The 20571-nt window shown below is 44.5% G+C and overlaps 1 protein-coding gene across 1 annotated transcript in view; it reads right to left on the minus strand.

The window, feature by feature from the left end:
- The window catches only part of LOC122792213 (protein argonaute-3), a 1955650-nt gene that overhangs the window by 1503955 nt on the left and 431124 nt on the right, over positions 1-20571 (minus strand). The gene's annotated exons all lie outside the window — the stretch shown is intronic.

Genomic DNA, 20571 nt, shown 5'->3' on the forward strand with positions numbered 1-20571 from the left:
GTCTGAAAGGGATCAATTTATCACCCACAGAGTCAGAGACAACATCTGTAAGTGTGGGTGTAGGAGAGTTCCTTTGTCTTGTGTCAGTAGGTCCACCTTCAGGGTAACTTGAAGTGATTGCCCTTGGCTAGTTTGTGAAATAGGGGGAACCACTGCTGCCTTGGCCAGCAGGGAGTTACTAACAAGAGTTTGGTTTGTCCTTCTGAATTTTCAGGAGGACTTTCTGAATTAGTGGGAATGGGAGGAAGACATATAGGAACTTCCCCTCCCAAGGGAAGCTGAAAGCGTCCACTCTCCATGCTAGAGGGGAGTGAGTTTTGAGCAGAAGTTCTGCAGTTACCTGTTCTGGGGGGAAGCAAACAGGTCTATTTGTGGAGAACCCCACCGGTGGACAATGTCTAAGAAGACCTACCTGCTTAGCATCCATTTGTGCTGTGGCAAGGAGGTCCTGCTCAAGAGAGCTGCTTGGTGGTTGTTCTGTGAGGGGATGTAGGCCACTTTCAGGGCTAAGTTGAGATGAGAGGCTAAGTCCCACATCAACAGAGATAATCTGCACAGCTGATGGACATTTGTTCCTCCCTGCTTGTTGAGGTACCACATCAGTGTAGTGTTGTCGGTGACCATCTGGAGTACCCCTGGAACCAGAAGGGGGAGGGTGAAGGTCTTTCATTTCCCTGATATTGAGGGATGCCACTTTTCCTGAATCATGTAAGAGGCCAGAGTGGCTCCCCAACCTGAATCTGAGGCATCTGTATGCATTACTTGGGTTGGGGTGGGTGGTTGTAATGGGAGCCCTGAGTTCAGCTGCACTTGCTGGATCCACCAACTGATTTCTGTTTTCAGACAGAGAAGGAGGGGGATGGCCTGCTCTTGGGGATGTAGGTGCTGGGACCAGGTGTTCTTCAGGAACCACTGCAACCTGCGCATGTGCATTCTTGCCAGTGGTAGCATGGGGATGGTCGCTGCCATTAAACCCAGTAGATGAAGAAATTGCCTTGCCATCACCTTTTGGATAGTAGAGCTTCCTGGAAGTGGGAAGTCAAAGAAAGAACCTTGTCCTGTGGTAGAAACGCCTTCATTGTATCTGTTCTGATTCTGCAGCCTAGGAAAGTTTTGTCCTGGCTTGGGATCAAAGAGGATGTGGGGAGACTGATGATGAATCCTAGGTTCTGCAGAAGGGACATGGTGAAATGTAGATGCTTCAATAGAGCATCACTGGAATCTGCCAGTATCAGGATGTCATCCAGATAAGGGTAAATCTGTATACCCCGAGTTCTGCAGAAGGCAATGACTGGAGCCAGGAACTCTCTAAAGACTCAGGGGGCCATGGATAAACCAAAGGGCAAGGCAGTAAATTGGAAATGGGAGGTGGGTCCAGAGAAATGCAAGAATTGTCTGTGGGAATTCCTGATAGGTATGTGCAGGTAGGCCTCCTTTAGGTCCAGGGTAGCCATGAGGGTCTTGGCTGGAATGAGGGGCAGCAGAGTAGGAAGAGAGAGCATTTTGAAAGATGGTACCTGAAGATGGAGGTTTAGGAAGGACCGGTCTAAGATGGGTCTCAAAGGGCCATCTTTTTTGGGGACCAGGAAGAGGCGGGAGTAAAACCCCTTCCCTTCCTATCCTGGAGGGATAGGTTCTATGCTGCCTAGTTTTAAAAGATCTGCCAGAATTTGTGGCATGAGATGGGCCTGTTTTTGGGGATGAAAGGAATGCCTCTTCTGGGTGGCTTCTCTTTCTAGCATAGGAAGTATCCTTTTTGAATAATGTTTAAGATCCATTTGTCTGAAGTGATGGATTGCCAAAGGGGAAGACAGTTGGAAAGGTGGGCTGAGAGGGGAAGGTGGGTAAGGCAGTCACGCATTACTGGGACCTCCTCTGTCCTAAAAGGGCTGTCTGGGTTGATTAGGTTGGAGCACAGGATCTGGAGTTGGTAGGTCTTCTAGCCCCTCTCCTGGACCTGGAAGAGGAGGAGGAGGGCTGAGGAGTATGTTTCACAAAGGTGGCCTTAGCAGGGTAGTTTCTATAATACTTGGGGATGGGTGACACCAGCAGGTGCTTGATGTCCTGGAATTCTTTGCTTTTTTTCTTGTAGATTTTTAAAAAGGTCAGCAGATTGTTTGTCAAAAATTCATTGTGGTCCAGAGGAGCTTTCAAGATCTTAGACTTGAAATCCTCAGGGAGGTTCTGGAGTCTTAGCTATGAATACCTCCTGAGGGCTGAAGCAGATGCTGCAGACCTGGCGGATGCTTCTGCAGCATCGTAGCTGCAAAGCATAGAATGCCTGGCTAACCATTATGCCAAGAAAAGTTTGGCTGAAATGTCCGTCTTGATGGGGCTGTCAGGCAAGGATGCTAGCATGGAGGAGGCTTGAGAGACCACGTCTAATGCATACTTTGTCATGTGGGTCTGACAATTTATGGCTCTGAAAGCCAAAGCTGAAGAAGTGTACATCTTCTTCCCCATCCTATCCATGTACCTGCTGTCTTTGTCAGCGGGCAGTAGGGAGGCACAGAGCAGCAGTCGAGATTGCTTATCTGCAGTGGTGGCAATAACAGCTGGGAACAGCAAGGGTGGTTTAACCATGAATTTCTGGTCCTCTGGTACTTTGTAGAAGAGGTCAGGATGTTTAGGGGCCGGAGGCTGGGAGTCAGGGGATTTGGAAGCAGCGTTGAAGGCATTCAAGTAAGCAGGCAGAACAGGAGGAACTGCTGAAGGGGAGGGGGATTCCACTTGCAGCAGCTGAAAGTACCTTTTCTGGGTGTTTGTCATTTGGGATGTATCCCATTTAAAGTAATCCTTCATCTAGGTGATGGTCTCACCAAAAGTAATGTTCACAGGGGGAGAATCCCCTTCCACAGATTCCTCATCAGGAGAGTAATATTCCTGGGGGGAGGAAATCTGGGAAGCATAAGAAATGGACTCTTCTGAGGATGAGAAGGAAGAATCATGTTCTTCTTCTCTAACTTGAGGGGTCGTGGATGGGAGGGAAGATGCAGAGGCAGGCCTAGGGCTCAGAAGAGGCAGGGTGGAGGTGGCTGAGGCTGAAGGCCTGAGGGTCATAAAGCCGTGCATGAGAGAAGAGGTAAAGGCCTGCCAATCTGGTGCGACTTCTGAAGAGGTGGAGGTATGTTTAGTTTTTTTTTGCTTCTTTTTGGCTGGGGAGGAAGTAGAGAGAGGCCTGGCATCAGGTTTGGACAGTAACACATCCGAAGTCTGGATCCCTGCCGGAGGTACCACCGAAACTGGTTCCCCCTCAACACAGACAGTCGTCGATGTCTGGATAAGCTCCCCGGACGTGCTGGTTGTTGGCTGCAAAACGGCTTCCACAAGGGACGTCGCTGCAGTCGAAGTACCCTCCGAGTGTGACTCAACCACTAGAGCAGCAGTTGGCGGTGCGTCAGCAAGCTGAGCAGCAGGCGAAGAAGACCTAGGAACCTTGGTCTTCCTGTGTGAGGGTTCAGGTGCGGCCTCCGATGTAGGATCCATCCTAAGGGCTAACCGCTTAAAGGCGCTGGTTCTCCAGGTAGAGGTTTAACGCGGCTAGAGAGCTGCTCAAGGTCTTGGGCACAATCAATTGACAAATAGTGCAGGAAGAGTGATCGTGTTCCCGGCCTAGGCAAAAAACACAGCTGTCATGGGTGTCTTTATCTTTATGGGGTATCTGGCGCCCGCATTGGCACTTTCCCTTTTTCCCTGACATCAGCTAAAGTCTACAACAACCAAGCATTAGTAAGAACAATCATCAAAAATAAGAAAATTAGAAACCCAACAGGTTACTTATCTTAGGATGCAACGTCTGTGAAGAAGCAATCGTACGATGCAAATGTCGTCTGCTGCTGAAAAGTTCTGGGGATTGTGCGTGCAGACCACATTTAAGGCCCCTGGTTTATGACCCTACGTGTGACATCCCACTCACACTGCAACAGCCAAGCTGAAGCTTCTGTATAGGAGCCAACGTACAAGTCGCCTGAGGGCATGACATCCCACACCTAGAATACTGCAACATAGGAATAGAAGGACATCAAATGTTTCTCCATTTTGTCTTACTTATCTGCTAAAGTAGATTCAGATCTACTGTTACGGTACTTGTGAGACTATTTGATTTTTGAAGGTACAAGAGATCCTGGATGAATGGGTCCATGATTGCTTGGAAGGCAAGGCATAAGTCTTCCCCGATGAGTCTATAAGACACAGAAAAAAGGAATAGAGTTTCTAGTGTTTTCTCATATCTTAAGAGATTTTAAAGCTATTATCATCTTTGTTAGGAACCTCTGGAGTCTTTCCAACTGTTTTATATACCTGGTGAGATACATTCTCAAAGGGGGCATTATATCCTATAACTAATCTGATCAGTGCAAAATACAAGGGGACAATAACCTCTTTTGAGCTGGATGATATTCCTTTGGTAATCAGCTGCACCAAGCAGATTCCTTAACAGTTGCTGCACAATGGTCAATCCATATTCCCAGGTCTCTAACTACTTTTTTCATTTTAAAGTGGGGTACTGTCAATGCTATGAGTGTGTGTGTGTGGGGGGTCCACCAAATGAGACAATGTTGCATTTCTTTAGTATCCAATTTAAATCCATTTTCAATACACCACACATTTATAAGTGTAAGTTCCTACTGGTGGGATTTGGTGTCAGAGGGGAATTTGTCAATAACTCCCAGTGTGCAGTCTTCTGCAAACTTGGTTAGCCATAGTAAATACTGAACAAAAGCAGTCCCAGCAGGACACCACTGGTCACCTTCGTGTTCTCTCAGGCTGCCTCTACCACCCATACCTTGTGGGTTATTCTTTTAGCCAATTAACTATCGTTCTTATCACATAGGGATTGCTACAGATTTAGTTTATCAATTAATCTGGCCAGCATTGGGGACAGAATCAAATGCCTCATTCAAACCAAGGTAAGCTGTGTGCACAGTATGACCACTGTCAACAGCATATGTTACTATTTCAATGTTAACCACATTAATTAGACAGGATCTACCTAAAACCCAACTGCAAGGGATCTAGATTGAGGAGATTTTTAATACTGGTGTTAATCAAGTATGATTCAATGTGTTCCATGGCTTACAAATGAAACTTGTCAGTATGAAAGATCTACAGTTTCCTGGGTCATAGCATTGCCAGTGCTGCACGCCATACTTCTAGAAGTGGGCCTGTAGCCAGGCTTAGGTTAAATAGCTTTAAGGAGAGGTTCCATCATGGCATGTTAGGTACTATTTATCAAAGTAGCCAGGTATGGTATCTGGTCTCATGCAGGAAGTATTCCTAGGTCTTGGACGTGCTAGCACGTTCAGTCCATGACTTTTTAGAGATGATGGTAGGGGTTTGAGAGTTATGAGGACTGTAAGGCTTTGTATAGTTACCTGAGGAGTGAAATGTGCTCTAAATTTATTTGCGAGGATATTGTCAGTGTCCACTGAATCTGAGTAGGTTTTGTCATTTAGTACTGATGCCAACTTAAGTTCAAGGGCTATCTAATAGTCTTTTCAAAAATTCGCTACAGCAATCCTTGTTAGCAATAATTTATGGAAATAGATTATGTTTTGGACAGTGTATTTTTTCTGGATGCCAAAATACATTTTTTTTATTGCCAAATGGTCTAATATTTAAATATTTCCAACCACGTATTATAATGTCTTTCATAAATTCACAGGCTTTGTTTATCTATTTCATAAGAAGTAGCATATCATTATTAATTTTATTTAAGGTGCATAAAGTTTAAATTATAATGACATTTAGTAAGTAGGCAGTACCTGCTTGAATATCACACTGATAAGGATGGGGAAATTATTTGAATTTGTTAACATCTATACCAATACACTGTTTTACAACAAAATAAACCATCCCAAACCTGAAAACAGGAATATAGTCAGAAAGTTTGGGATGAAACTATCATTCTGTTTATTTTTTCTTTTGTTTGGATCGCTTGTCTATGTGCTTAATAAAGGATTTTTGACTGGATTACTTCTGAATACCTACTAGAGTTAATAATTCTGTATATTATTAATAATATTTCACATTTTTATTTTTTAAATTAGGACTTTTTAAGTTCGCTACTTTTACTACCATTTTCTAATTTTTTCTGCTGCAGGGCCGGTGCTAGCATTTGGGGGGCCTCACAGCAAGTTTCCAGTCAGTGACCCCTTGGGAGACATCAATGTGTCACCATATGTGAGAGATGCAACCATACAGCCATACTGGAGCCTAAGCTCTCTCAACTCAGTACTGGAGTAACCAGTCAGGAGGAGAAGGAAACCACACTCACTACAATTCCAGTCTCACATAGACCCACCACGACAGCAAACCAAACACATAAACACACAAAAACATACTCGGAGGCTCTAAATAAAAATCTGCCTAAGCAGCAGAGACCTCCAAAGCAGACACCCAAGCAACCACTACCCCAAAACAAAACACGTGCAACACATAGCTCACAAAGCCAGTGTGCCGAACAGTCACAGCCCTTAAGGCTAAACAACACACCTGATACACTGGTAATAGTGACTCTATCATAAGGCACACTGACGTCCCGCTCACCAGACTGAACAAGGAGAAGGTCACAGTGAGCTGCCTGTCGGGCGCTAGGATCCGCCACATAACACAAGCACTCAGGTCACTCCAAGGCAAGTACAAATATGACTCCGTCATTGTCCATGCTGGTGTGAATGACCTGAGACGCACCTCCCTGGACTACATGAAAAGAGACATAGAGGAGCTCTCTGAGCATGTAGCCCAGGCTGGTATGACCCTGACCTTGAGTAGCATCTTACCCTCACCAAGAATGATGCCACAATATGAAGACAAGATGATCAATTTCAACAATTGGCTTAAGTACTGGTGTCATTCAAAGGGGATCCAATGCCTGTCAGCCTGGGATGACATGCTCGACAAGCCACGATGCTTCGCTAGGGACGGCTTGCACCTGTCACCCCTGGGCTTTCGGATATTGGCAAAGGCTCTTGCTACCCCCATAGTGCCTTTTTTAGGCAAGGCTCAAAAGACAAACCCACCTCCATAGGTATCACAAGGGATAAGAAAGTAAGATTAATGCTACTCAACGCCAGATGCACGCACTCGAAACTCTCCTTAGCATGGAGAACATAGATATCTGTGCAGTAACAGAAACCTGGTTCAAGGCTCCTGAGAGCACCCCAGCACTACCAGGTTATACCTCATACCATGCTTTTCGGCCCCAAAACTTGGACCGAACCACAAAAGGAGGGGGAGTATCAATATTTGTCAAAGATACCCACACCTCCAGGTTGGTGGCACAGCACGAAGCATCAGAGACTATCCATGTGCAACTAACAGCGGGTAAAACTGCCTTCCAGTTTATAGCCTGCTACAGATCACCCTCTCAAACCCAGGAATCCCACTCGGCCTTCCTAAGAACACTGGAAAATATGAAGGTCTCTCCAAACACCATTATATTGGGCGACTTCAACTACCCAAACATAAACTGGGAGCATTACTCTAGCTCCAACACCCTAGCCCAAAGGTTCCTAGAATTTATAAACTCAAATGCTATGGAACAACTTGTTACTACTCCCACAAGAGGGGAAAACATACTGGACCTGATCATCACTAACATGGGGACTCTATGCTCCAGACCAGAAGTGTACCCCTCATTGGTAAGATCAGACCATAAACGAATCTCACTGGATATTCACATCCCGACTCCACCCCCTGCCCTGAAAACCACAGTGAAAAACTTCTCTAATGCAAATTTCACACTCCTCAAAACCAAGGTGAAATCTTTCAAAGCCCCCGGGCCTGTGGAAAATACGGCCCAGGCCGCAGAATCCTTTATAAACACATTCTATGAACACCTTCAGGAATGCATGGATCATGCAATCCCAAATAAAACCAAGACCCAGTCCTCCAAAGGCAGACGTCCTGTCTGGTGGACCCCAGCCATAAACAAACTATACAATAGAAGGAGGAAGCTACTACATGACAGAGCAAAATCCCAAAAAGGGAAGGCATCTCTGATCAGTATTAGCAAAAAACTACGGGCACTCATAAAATCGTCTAAGGCCAGCTTCGAGAGAAAAATTGCACAGGACACTAAGGATAATCACAAGGCTTTCTTTAGTTATGTTAGGAACCTGGGTAGGAATTCCCAGATATGCTCAGAATTAGTCCAAAATGACAAAAAATACACCGAACCCACAGACATTGCCAACATCCTAACTGACAGGTTCAGCGCAAATTTCTCCCCCCACTCCCCACCAAAAGGGCAAATATCTATCCCAGCACAGTGCTGCCCCCCTGACATCTCAGATGCTCAGGTAAGAGCTGCCATCTCCAAAGCAAAAACCACAGCATCAATGGGACCAGACGGTGTCCCATGCTGCGGCCTACATGAACTCCAAGAAGAGCTAAACCCAAAAATAAAACTACTGTTCAATCTCAGCCTTACTACAGGATATGTACCCAAAGAGTGGCGTACAGCAACAGTGGTCCCTCTCCACAAAGGTGGTGCCTCAACGGATCCTGGAAACTATCGCCCCATAAGTCTGACTAGCTTGGTCTGCAAAGCTATGGAAAGGATCATCATGGACCTCATAAATAAAGATATTGGGGACCTACAGACACTGGATCCTACCCAGTTTGGCTTTGTTAAGGGCAGATCCTGCCACTTAAACCTGGTTGATTTCTTTGAAACAGTCACTAAGGCCATTGACGAGGGGAAGGTGGTCCACACAGCCTACCTGGACCTCGCAAAAGCCTTCGATACAATACCCCACTCGGGCATTACAGATAAGCTCACCAGCTTAAATATAAACCCCTATGTCACTAGATGGGTTGCAAACTGGCTCAAGGACAGAACCCACATGGTTAGAATTGCTGGAGCCATGTCAGACTCCAAACCAGTTACAAGTGGCGCCCCACAAGGCTCAGTCCTGGGACCTCTCTTGTTCGGTATATATTTCTCGGAGGTACAGGCCAACACAGAAGGACTGTGGCTGACCAAGTTTGCAGATGACTGCAAACTGGGCACCATAATCGACACTCCAGCCGACACGAGCATCCTCCAAAAAAGCCTCATAGAAACAGACAACTGGTGCCAGAGCTATGGCCTCAAGCTAAACGCCAAAAAGTGTATAGTCATCCCCCTTGGAAAAAACAAAGTGCCCACAAATTACCACATAGGTGGCAATCCATTAAGTACAGAAGAAGTAATTAGGGACCTGGGGACCCAAGTTGATAGCAATCTCTCATTTGACAACCACGTGGCCAAAGTGGTTAGAAAAACATTTTATATAGCCCACCTAATCATGAAGGGATTCACATCTAGATCAGGGGAGGTCATCGTGCCTCTTTACTCATCCCTCATCAGGCCCATAATTGAGTACAATGCCCCTTTTGGGATGAACCTTACTAGACACCTGCAGCAACTGGAAAGACCCCAAAAGTACCTCACCAAGAGGATCAAAGGGCTCAAACAGATGCCATATGCTGCCCGGTTAAAGAAACTCCAGCTCTACTCAGTGGCATACCACCTGCTCAGAGGCGATCTGTGCCTGACATATAAAGCCATGTCCAACCCGGAATTAATGGACATGCTGCACCTCAGAAAATCCAAATCCCATCGAGCTACGCTCGAGAGACTTGAACCTCAGCACTGAAATAAATAGGACATGCTGGAGGGACAGATTCATAACCCAGAGGCTCCCTTCACTCTGGAGTAAAATCCCAGTCCAGGTTAGGCAGAGTCCCTCATTGACTCTCTTTAAGAGGAATCTTGATGAGTGGATGGGAGATCATAGGTTTACCCCGGGTATCACTTCTGTGTCACTGTTAGACAGAGGCACAGTATACTAACCTCGAAAAAGGCATAGCAAAATTAATTTAAAATGGGTGGTGAAAGCCAAACACACTCTGGCTAGGCTTATAAATGCCCTAGGGCAGATAGCCTAGTATGAACCTATGAACATATGAACCTATATTGTTGCCACTCTCCCTTCCTTTTAAGTTGCCACCCGCACTCCTTTAATGATCACTGTATGCCACATGGTATTAAAAGTGTTAGTACATACAGATCATTACAAACAGACTTGGAATTTAGTCCCTTTACTTGTAAAAAAAAAAAATCAGGTTAATAGGTATAAGGAGCAGTATACATTTTACTCACATTTCTGAGTAGTGAAATTAAGTTTCCCTCTCCAAGCAGAGATTTGACATTAAATCCAGACTGCCAACAAACCAGGCAGTTATAGCCATATTTTCTATCTACACACATCAGATATATGATTTCCAACACACAGGAACTACTGGCACACACACAGAAGCCCTACAAAACTAGCTCAAAAATCAGCCACACACAGTACACACTCCACTCAACACAGTGGTCACTGTCATCTACAAAATGAACACCATACAAGTTGCAAGTCAGTAACTGTAACACCTGGCCCACAGAAAACAGAACACAGCATGTGCAAGCAAAATAGCAAAACTGTGGCACACCACAGCCAAAAACAGTGACACACAGCAAAAGAACAAAACAAGCAAATTAACAATGATATGAAATAGCAAAAAAAATAAATAAATAAAATAATATAATAAAATTAGAATTAATTAAAAAGTGGGCAGCCACGGTGGTGCAGCGGTTAGCGTTGCCGTCTCACAGCAAGAGGTTCTCCGGTTCGATCCTCGGCTGGGGTGCCTTCTGTGTGGAGTCTGCATGTCCTCCCTGTGGTCGCGTGGGTTTCCTCCAGGTTACCCCGTTTCCTCCCACATCCCAAAGACATGCTGTAGGTGGATTGGACACTCTAAATTGGCCCTAGGTGTGAGTGTGTGCATGTGTGTGCCTTCTGTGGAAGGTTGGGCGCCGGACTGGCAACTCGACACTGTAAAACTCCACTGCCAATCATGAGTGGACAGGTGATCCGCTGTGGCGACCCCTAACCGGGAAAAGCCGAAAGAAGAAGAAGAATTAATTAAAAAAAATTTTAATTAAAAAAAAAATTAATTAAAAAAATTCTAATAAAATTAGAATAATAAAATGTAGCAGACAAGAGCAAACTGGAAGTAATATGCAGTAATAAAAACAGTGGGAAAACTTTAAACTCCAAACAATTCTGTATACACCATAGAATGCATATTCCCCTTCACAGTATAGAAAAGAACTATGTAAAAAGTTCGTGCTACCCCTCCCCACATTCCCCAAATCTGAAAACAAAAACAAAAAATCATGCAATGTTTATACTTCCCCTTCCCCAACATCTCTAAACCTCTTGGCACACAAAAAAATCTTGACAAAACCATAATTATGAGGGAGAATTGTCTACCATATTTAACACAAAGTACTAAACTCTGATCTGGTACTGAACTGCTTGCTGTACTCGGGGTAAAGCATTTGATTCCGTCCACTTTCATTCACCTACTGTGTGACTCAAAGCGAACAACTTAACAGGACAGTTCTCCAGGCATGTGCTAGCCTCTTACTATAAAAGTTCTTGACAATGGTGCAGGTCTGGCACAGAATTGAAATATTGGTATTATAAACTTAGAAATCTTCTACAAAAACAGTTTTGCATTACCATATATTAGTTTTGCATTAGCATATATTTTTTAAAGGATATGAAGTCTAGAATTGAAATGTCTTACATTACTTAGTGACTTCAGTCCTCAATGGCTTGCTAAAAAACTACATTTTTATGAGGGGGAAAAAAAAGACAAAAATCTGGACACACTGCAGCATTCTGACGGTTGACAGGTATGGCTCCCAAGGCTTCCCCTAGAAAAAAGAGACATGCTTCATTGGGAAGGGACCATAAATATAATGCAAAAGACTAAAAACATGAAAAGACTCTAGACATTTTACCAGATTCCCCTCCTTTCCTCACACACAGACACAGACAAACACACACTACAGAAAAGCTACAATTCTGGGGCAGACACTAAATACTGCTTCGACATACAAAAGCTGCTAGAATAAGATGAAGTGTGAAACACAATCTACTATGATTTACTGTAAAACCACACATACTTTGGGTACTGACCAAAATATTAAGCAAAACACCAAAAACATGAGACAAAAATGTAGACATTCTGCAGGATCCCTTCCACACGCACACACACACACACACACACACACACACACACACACACACACACACACACACACACACACACACACACACACACACACACACACACACACACACACAAATATCAGCTACAGGCTGTAAATATTTTTATTTTATCACAGCTCTACGAATATTAAAAAGCATTTACTATCATTGCGTGCAAAGGGCTGAGCACATAATCAGTTATTATAAACTCAGGCCCTTGCACACAAAATAATATAAAAACTTCATATACAAACATACAAACTCAAAAACAGCTACATCCACAAATAAATAAGACATTTTGCAGGATTTTCTACCTTTAGACACACACACACACACACACACACACACACACACACACACACACACACACACACACTCTCTATAAAAGATCCATGTTTAGGGACAGATTTTAAATACTGCTTTTACAAACTTTCAAATCTGCTAAAATAAGAGTTCTCTGATTCTTTAGAAGACTCCTTCTCTTATTCTTTACAGATTTCCTGCTCTCTGGGTTATGGATCACTAGAGGAAGGCCCTGTTGAGCCAGATTCTTCTGTGGAATACTTAAGTTTTGGGGAAACTATCAATAAAATGAGAGATTTTTTTCAAATGGGAATCTTCAGATATCACTGAAGTACAGAAAAGATTCTATGACCTGATCCAAATGGACACTCCTAGTCCAACTGCAATCCCTCCTACTCACCAAGCCTTCCTGGATGCCTTGCCTCTGCCTCCATAAACTCAGATTCACAATCTCCAGCCCCTTGCAGGGTTGACAGACTTTACAAAGTACCTCAGATGAGAAATTCCTGATTAAATATCCTCCAGCTGACCCAGCTACTATCTCCATTTCGACAGATAGGACTTGTAAGCTCCTACCTACTACTACCATTTTGCCTGCTGATAAGGACAGCAAGACCATGGAGAGGTTGTGGAAGAAAATCTATACTTCCGCCACCTTGTCCTTTAGGGCAACTAACTACCAAACGCATATGACTAAGTATTCACTAGCTCTACTAGACAAGGCATCTAAGGAACTAGCTGACATCCCAGAATGTGCAGCAAAACCTCCTTGTTTTCCCTGCTCGCTCTTACTGCCCAGGTCAATAAGACATTCTCCAAGTTGCAGCTATGATGCTATTGACGCCTCAGCCAAGTCAGCTGCGTCAGCTTCTGCACTCAGAAGGCATTCATGGCTGCGCCTTCAACCCCTCCCTGATTACGTTAAGGCAATGCTTATTGATGCTCCCTTAGAAAGTGGCTGAACTCTTCAAGTCCTTGCAACAAAAAGGCAAGGAATTAGAGGACCTCAAACACCTGTTACTCTCACCTGTTCCCAAGTTTCATAGAAACTGTCCTTCTAATACTCAGTTTACTAGGAAAGACTCTAGGCCCTTGGACCACTCCAATCCCAGAAAACCCACAAGAAGACAGGCCAGAACATCTCCCTCCACAAACCAAAGGCCTCCCTTTCCTGATAGGGCAGGTAGTGTCTGACTGCCTGCCAAGTCCACTACCCCCCCCCCCCCCCTTCCCCTGTCAGACCATCTCTCTCACTGTCTGCCTGTCTGGGAACAAATCACCTCAGACAAATGGGTTCTGTCCATCATAGGGGACGGGTACTTCATGACTTGGATATGTCCACCTATAAAACTAAGAATGCCACAGCTACCCCCAAGTCAGCTTCCCCTTCTGGGTCAGGTTTTACAAACCCTGTTAGATCAGGGCACTATAGTATGTGTGCCCTCAAAATCAAAAAGAAAAGGCTTTTACTCAAGATTTTTTCTGGTGCCCAGAAATGATGGACCTTGGAGGCCCATTTTAGACCTCTCATGCTTAAAACCCTTCCTCAAGGTACCTGACTTCTGGATGCTCACCCTGCCTACTCTCTTCCCTCTCCTGATGTCCCACGGATTCATGGCAACCATGGACATAAAGGAAGCCTACCTCCATATCCCTATCAAACCCACCTTTAGGAAATACTTGAGATTCCTGGCTGGTTCATCCCATTTTCAATTCTGTGCATTACCCTTTGGGCTGTCTGTTACCCCCAGGGTATTCACAAAGTGCCTGGCTCCAGTCATTCTGTACTGTCGAACCCAGGGAATCCAAATATTCCCCTACTTAGATGATCTACTAATTCAGGCAGTAGATCAGAAGACCCTACGCCTTCACACCAGGACTCTTGTATAACTCCTGAAGTCCTTAGAATTCCTGATAAACTTCCAGAAATCCAATCTGGAACCAGCACAGGACGTAGTCTTCCTGGGCTGCAGAATTCGGACAGACATCATGAAGGCATTCCTACCTCCAGAAAAGGTGGACTCCCTGTCCCAATACCCTACTGGCTACCCTTCAAGCATCTCAACTGACTGCAAGGCAATTTCTGAGACTTCTAGGCTACATGGCAGCTACCATCCCCATGCTCCCCCTTGCAAGACTGCACATGAGGAAACTGCAGCGCTACCTGAGGTCAGTCTGGACCCAGCACTCTCACTCTGTAGAGTTCAGGGTCCCCTTACTTCCCTGCTTAAGGAAGGAACTGAGATGGTGGGTGACCCAGGTATCCTTCAATCCAGGGCTGCCTCTTCGGATCCAGATCCCCTCTCAGATGATACACACAGATGCCTCAGATCTAGGGTGGGGAGCCACATTAGGACAAAGGAAAGTGCAAGGTTTGTGGACAGACAGAAACTAGATCACATAAATGTCCGAGAAATGAGAGCGATCCTTCTAACTCTCCAAGCCTTCCTCCCCTTCCTAGAGCAAGGACTCCTCAACATGTACACAGACAACACCACTGTTCTGTGGTATATCAACAGACAAGGAGGGACAAGATCCTACCTTCTATGCAGGCTAGCTCTTCAGGTATGGGAACTGGCCACCTCACAGGGCACCACCCTACAGGCAGCATACATTCCCTCTCTTCACAACACTCGGGCAGATCTCCCAAGCAGAACCAGGTCGAACAACCATGAATGGATGCTTCAGAGAGACACCTTCCTGAATCTGGTCCACAGGTGGGGTGCTCCTCAGATAGACCTGTTTGCCTCCTCCATAAACAGGCAACTCCCGAACTACTGCTCCAGGACTCTCAACCCCAAGGCACCGGCAATAGATGCCTTCTCAATAACCTGGAAAGGGGAATTCTTGTATGCATTCCGTCCCTTTACCCTGATACAGAAGGTACTGCTGAAGATTCAGCAGGACTCTCCAAAAATCTTGTTGGTGACTCCCTACTGGCCAAGACAGCAGTGGTTCTCTCTTCTCCTTTTGTCCAAGGGCAATCACCACAAGTTACCCCCATCAGTGGACCTAATCACATAGCACAAGGGGACTCAGATACACCCACAGTGGCAGTCTCTACAGCTCACCCTGTGGCTGACAGGATTCTGATCCTCTTTAGACACCTGTATAATGAGGATGTGCTTAATGTCCTGTGGGAGGCCAGGAAATCCAACACAAGGAAATCCCACACGGCTAAATGGAACATTTTTCTGTCTGGTGTCACAAAAGGCAATTGGAGCCGCTGCAAAGGGATATGCCTCTATTCCTGTCTTACCTGTGTGAACTGATGCAGACCGGACTTGCTTACTCATCTCTGAAGGCACACTTGTCTGCAATTTCTGCCTACCTCCCCTTAGACCCACCCCTGGCGTCCAGACAGCCAGCTAAACTCTTCCTCAAAGGGGTGTTACATTTGAGACCTCCCAGGAAACCATGTCCTCCACCCTGGGACTTCAACTGTCTGTTAGAAAAACTTACTTTACCTCCTTTTGAACCTGCGGACAAAGCATCCTTAAAACACTGTACTTGTAAAACTGTTTTACTATTGGCCTTTACCTCAGCCAGGAGGATCTCCGAACTACAAGCCCTTATGGCTATACCACCCTTTTTGGTTTTTCACTTAGACAGGGTGACCCTAAGGACTAATCCGTCCTTCTCTAAAGTTGTGAATGACCTTTCCTTGAACCAGCCTATCCACCTGCCTACTTATTTCCCCAACCCACAGGGAGACAGTGAGAGAATTCTACATTCCCTAGATGTGCACCATCAGCTTAGGTTTTCCAAATCTATTAGACAGTCATACCAACTGTTTGTTTCCTTCCACCCCAGGGCCTTGGGGAAGGCTGTGAGCAAACAGACCATTTCAGCCTGGATCTCCAGGGCCACCTCTTTCTGCTATCTTTACCATGGCAAGACACTCCAGTGCAATGTCAAAGCCCACTCCACCAGAGCTGTAGCCTCTTCTGGGGCTTTCTTTAAAGGGTTAGACACTAATTCCATCCTAGAAGCAGCAACTTGATCCTCAGTACACACCTTCACCAAACACTACAAACTGGAGGAAACTTCCAGAGCAGGGTTTGCCAGGGCTATCCTGCATGGGTTTTTGGAGACGGCTTCTGAACCACCTCCCCTTTCTCAGTGAGCTTTGGTACTCACCCACTAGTTGAATACTGCAATATTGGAATAGAAGGCTATAGAAAGTTGTGTAAAATCTTACCATAACCATAGATGTCCTTCTCTTTTATTTTGCAGTTTTCCTTCCCTCCCACCTTCCCCTTGCTTCTCCTGGGTGACATTGGACTAGCTATGCCCTTATAGGACTGGCTCCAACTGGGGCTTGTTATGTTCTGAGGGCTGGTGCGTGCAGATGTCACTTTTATGGTCCATGCTTTAGCAGCCACGTCAGACGCCAAGCGCACCAACTGGGGACTGAAAAACTTTGGAAACCTGTCAGGGCGAGACTGGAAGGAAGAATGGTAAACCCTCTAGTTGAATACTGCAATATGGAAGAGAAGGACATCTATGGTCATGGTAAGATTTTACACGACTTTCTTTTCCTGCTTATCTCTCCCGCACACACAACTACAGGAGGCCAGATTCAGGAAAAGATTTTAGCCGTTATTCTTATAAACTGAAAATTGTTGCTAGATTGCCAGGTGTTGCACTGTTTATTTAGCATGTCTTTTGTGAAAGATATAAATCTGAAAGGCAACTGTCTTTGACTATGCATACCTTTCAACTTGTAAGCACAAGAATTCTTGAGAAAGACTAAAATAATGGGGGGGGGGGGACAGAACAAAGGCCCATAACCAGGGTCAGATTTTAAACATCGCTACTATAACCTTAGAAATTTGTTAGAATAACAGGTTTTACATTACTGTGCATATGCGCACATGAAATCTAACAATTCTATGTGTGTCATTGTTTTTTTACTTCAGTCCTTAGCGATATACACCAAAGTACATATTTATGAGGAACAGACAAAAAATATGAGACAAAAATCTGGACATTCAGCGAAATTCTAGACAATTGAGAGGTATGATTTTATAGCAGTAGCCTTAATTATAAGGTAGAAGATCCAAGTGCAAGCTCTACCCACCACAGAAAATGAATACACATATAGAATAACTTATGTTTTGAAGCAAAAAAAAATTGAAAACTGCTAATCCTCCTTTCTAGATAAACTCTTCCTGCATGCTGTCCAAGAGTAACCTAATAGCTCACAGGCCTTTCAAATTTCCCTGAAAAGGGCACTTTTTCAGCTTTTTTTTTTTTTTTGTTTGAGGCTGTAGATGGAGTTTCAAACTTCATGTCTTTCAAAAATGCATGAACTGAGCCTGTAATGTTTCCATTCGTTTTATTGCAATTCACGTCCCGATTCCTACTGTACTAGGAAACTAAAATAAAGTTTACATGTGTCTCACATGTGGAAGTGCTGTGAGCTTGCTGCAACCAATCAGGTCTTTGCTTCACTAAAGCAGACCTGATAGACTGCAGCTTTTCACAGATGTAACCTCCTCACTGGAGGAAGTATTAACAGGAAAACAAAATGCATGGCAAAGATCTCAGCTCACTGCAAAGACTCAACTCACAGCAATAACAGGTCTGATTACCAGAGACGTGCAGAGGAAAAAGTTACCTGCATCATGAACAGATGTCAATGGGGGTGCTTTTCAGCAGCAACAGATTTGGAGGCCCCCTGCAACCGTGGATTTCGTTGGTGCCTAACACCGGCTATGCTGCTTGTTAATACACAGTGATTAACTAGACATACAGGAAATAAAAAACTTTCACACAGAGAAGTTTCTTACTATGTTTTGTTTTCAGACCCACTATACTTGTACAGTGGGTTGTTTGAAACTTAGGGGATACCATGGAGATTACTTGTTTATTATATGTTCTACTTACAAACATAAATACAAAAAAAAATCAATAAACTTACCCAGTGTTGCCGTCTGTTCCATACACTGTTGTGATACAGCCTCATTTTCAAGCAGCACCACATTCCAGTCCATTTTCTCAGACTACAAGATAAAAGCTATAGCTGGCTTTGAATCTTACAGAGATGAAGGCAGGTGCCTCAGTTTCAAAATATAAAACTGATCCCTGGAAACAATAAGTGGGATACAGTAGTGCAACATTTATGCCTGCTCAACTATCCTGGGAGAGAGAGGCAGGGTTTCCAGCCAAGGAGTAACAGTCATTGGTTGTGACCAATGATGCTAGTCTAGAGGCATATGCATATGTAAAATGCACATTAAAAATGGGTGGGACAGTATGTGGGGTAATCAAAAAAGCTCTCCACAGCTTTTAGGACAGTCTGCACCAGGACATCCTTATCACCTCTCCAGAAACCTGCACCATCTGCTTGTACTAATGACTTTTCCACTTGAAGGACCCTACTCTGAAAGGCTAAGCCAAACAGGTTTCAGGGAGCATAAGTCTCAACTTCCATAATTTAAGCACAGTGCTATGAGTTTTGCCCTTCTAGGACAAGTTTTGCTAGGAGTTTGCACTCCTCCAAAACTTAATGTTACTCCTCATAAACTTAGGCAAATTTACAAGTTCATAGGTATGTACTAGACTAATGACCACAGGAGGCCTTTTTAAGTCTAGGCATGCATCTCAAATCTCTGACAAGTTCTAGTACCCCTGGTAGTTTAAGTAGCGGCTTGGGAGACAAAACATTTACAAGCGGGGGCCTAGGAGATGAATCATTTACAGGCTGACTGTGTTCACTGGGAGCATAGGTGCCACACGAGGGATGAATTTTCTGCTTCCCATCCAACTGTCCAAGTTACACTTGAACTGGGTTAGGGAGGAAGTCTGCTTCACATATATTGGGAACCTGCTCCAGAGAAGGGGTGATCTCAAGGAAACATACCTGTTTCTCCAGCAGGTCCTATTTATATCACAGGCAAGGTTTAAGTCTTTAGAACAGGTAAGTCTGGTGCTGTTTGTTTTGTGGAAATGTAGAAGGTCCATCAGAGGGGGCCCAACTATGCCTTGCATGCCACGCATAGTTCTTCCCTCAACAGCCTGTAGGAGACAGAATACAGGGACAGAGCTTTGAGGCAATCTGCAAAGGACCTGTTATTTATGCCCTGTATTCTTTTACTGAGGAACTTCTGTGGACATTCCATTTGTTGGATGCGCATGACAAGGTACATATCAAAATGGGGCATTGTACTCAATTACAAATCTGATGAGTGCCAAATACAACAGAACAATAACTTAGATGACATACCTTTGTTTATAACTTGCAAAACATAAAATGATTTCCTCACTACTGTAGAAACATGATGGTCAAAGACTAGATTACTGCCTACATGTGCTCCAAGTCCATGACTACTGGGCTGACTCTTAGGGGTGTTTTATCAATATGGTAGTTACCAGGGGTAGCACACTTCACAAAGGATACTATTGTGCATTTCCTGGTACTTAGTTATAGTCCATGGCTCTGACACCTGTTATGTGTCCTTTTCAGCCCTTTTTGGAGAACATAAGTGCCCAAGTGTGCTATTGTGTCAAATGCCTTGGCCAGGTCAAGGTAGGTAGTGTGAACCCTTCTGCCCTCATCCATTACTATGGTGACCTTCTCAAAGAAGTCCCCAAGTTGAATAGGCATGGCCTGCCCTTGACAAAACCAAACTGGGTAGGGTCCAATGTCTGAAGGGCTCCCACATCATTACTGATCATTTCCATGATAAGTATTTTCATGGCTTTGTATACAAGACTAGTGAGACTTAGGGGTCTGTAGTTTCCAGGGTTCATAGATGACCTGACCTTTTGTGCAGAGGGATGCTACTTGCCATTCTCCATTCATGAGGCTCAAAGCCTGTTTGGATGCTGTGGTTAAACAACGATGCCACAGGACCAGCTAGGTCATATTTTAAGACAGTCTGGGATATTATCAGGGCCCATCAATGCAGTGTTCTTGGCCATTGAGACAGCATGAGGATTTGTTCCCTAGTGACAGTAGGGGAGTTATACTTGATTGCATTTCCTGAGGGGGGAGGCATAAAGTCAGAGCTGAATTTGTCTGCCAGTAGGTTTTCTACATCTTCTGTTTCAGTGCAGATAGCTCCATTAACTATGATCTCTGCACACAATTATGTATTGCCTTTAAGGCTGCAGACATAGCTAAAGAATGCTTTGTATTTGTCCTTGGCTTGTGAGGCCAAATTTATCTTAA

Source organism: Protopterus annectens, chromosome 1.part2, assembly GCF_019279795.1.
Source record: "Protopterus annectens isolate FY-2018-M chromosome 1.part2, PAN1.0, whole genome shotgun sequence".
Classification (NCBI taxonomy): Eukaryota; Metazoa; Chordata; order Ceratodontiformes; family Protopteridae; genus Protopterus; species Protopterus annectens.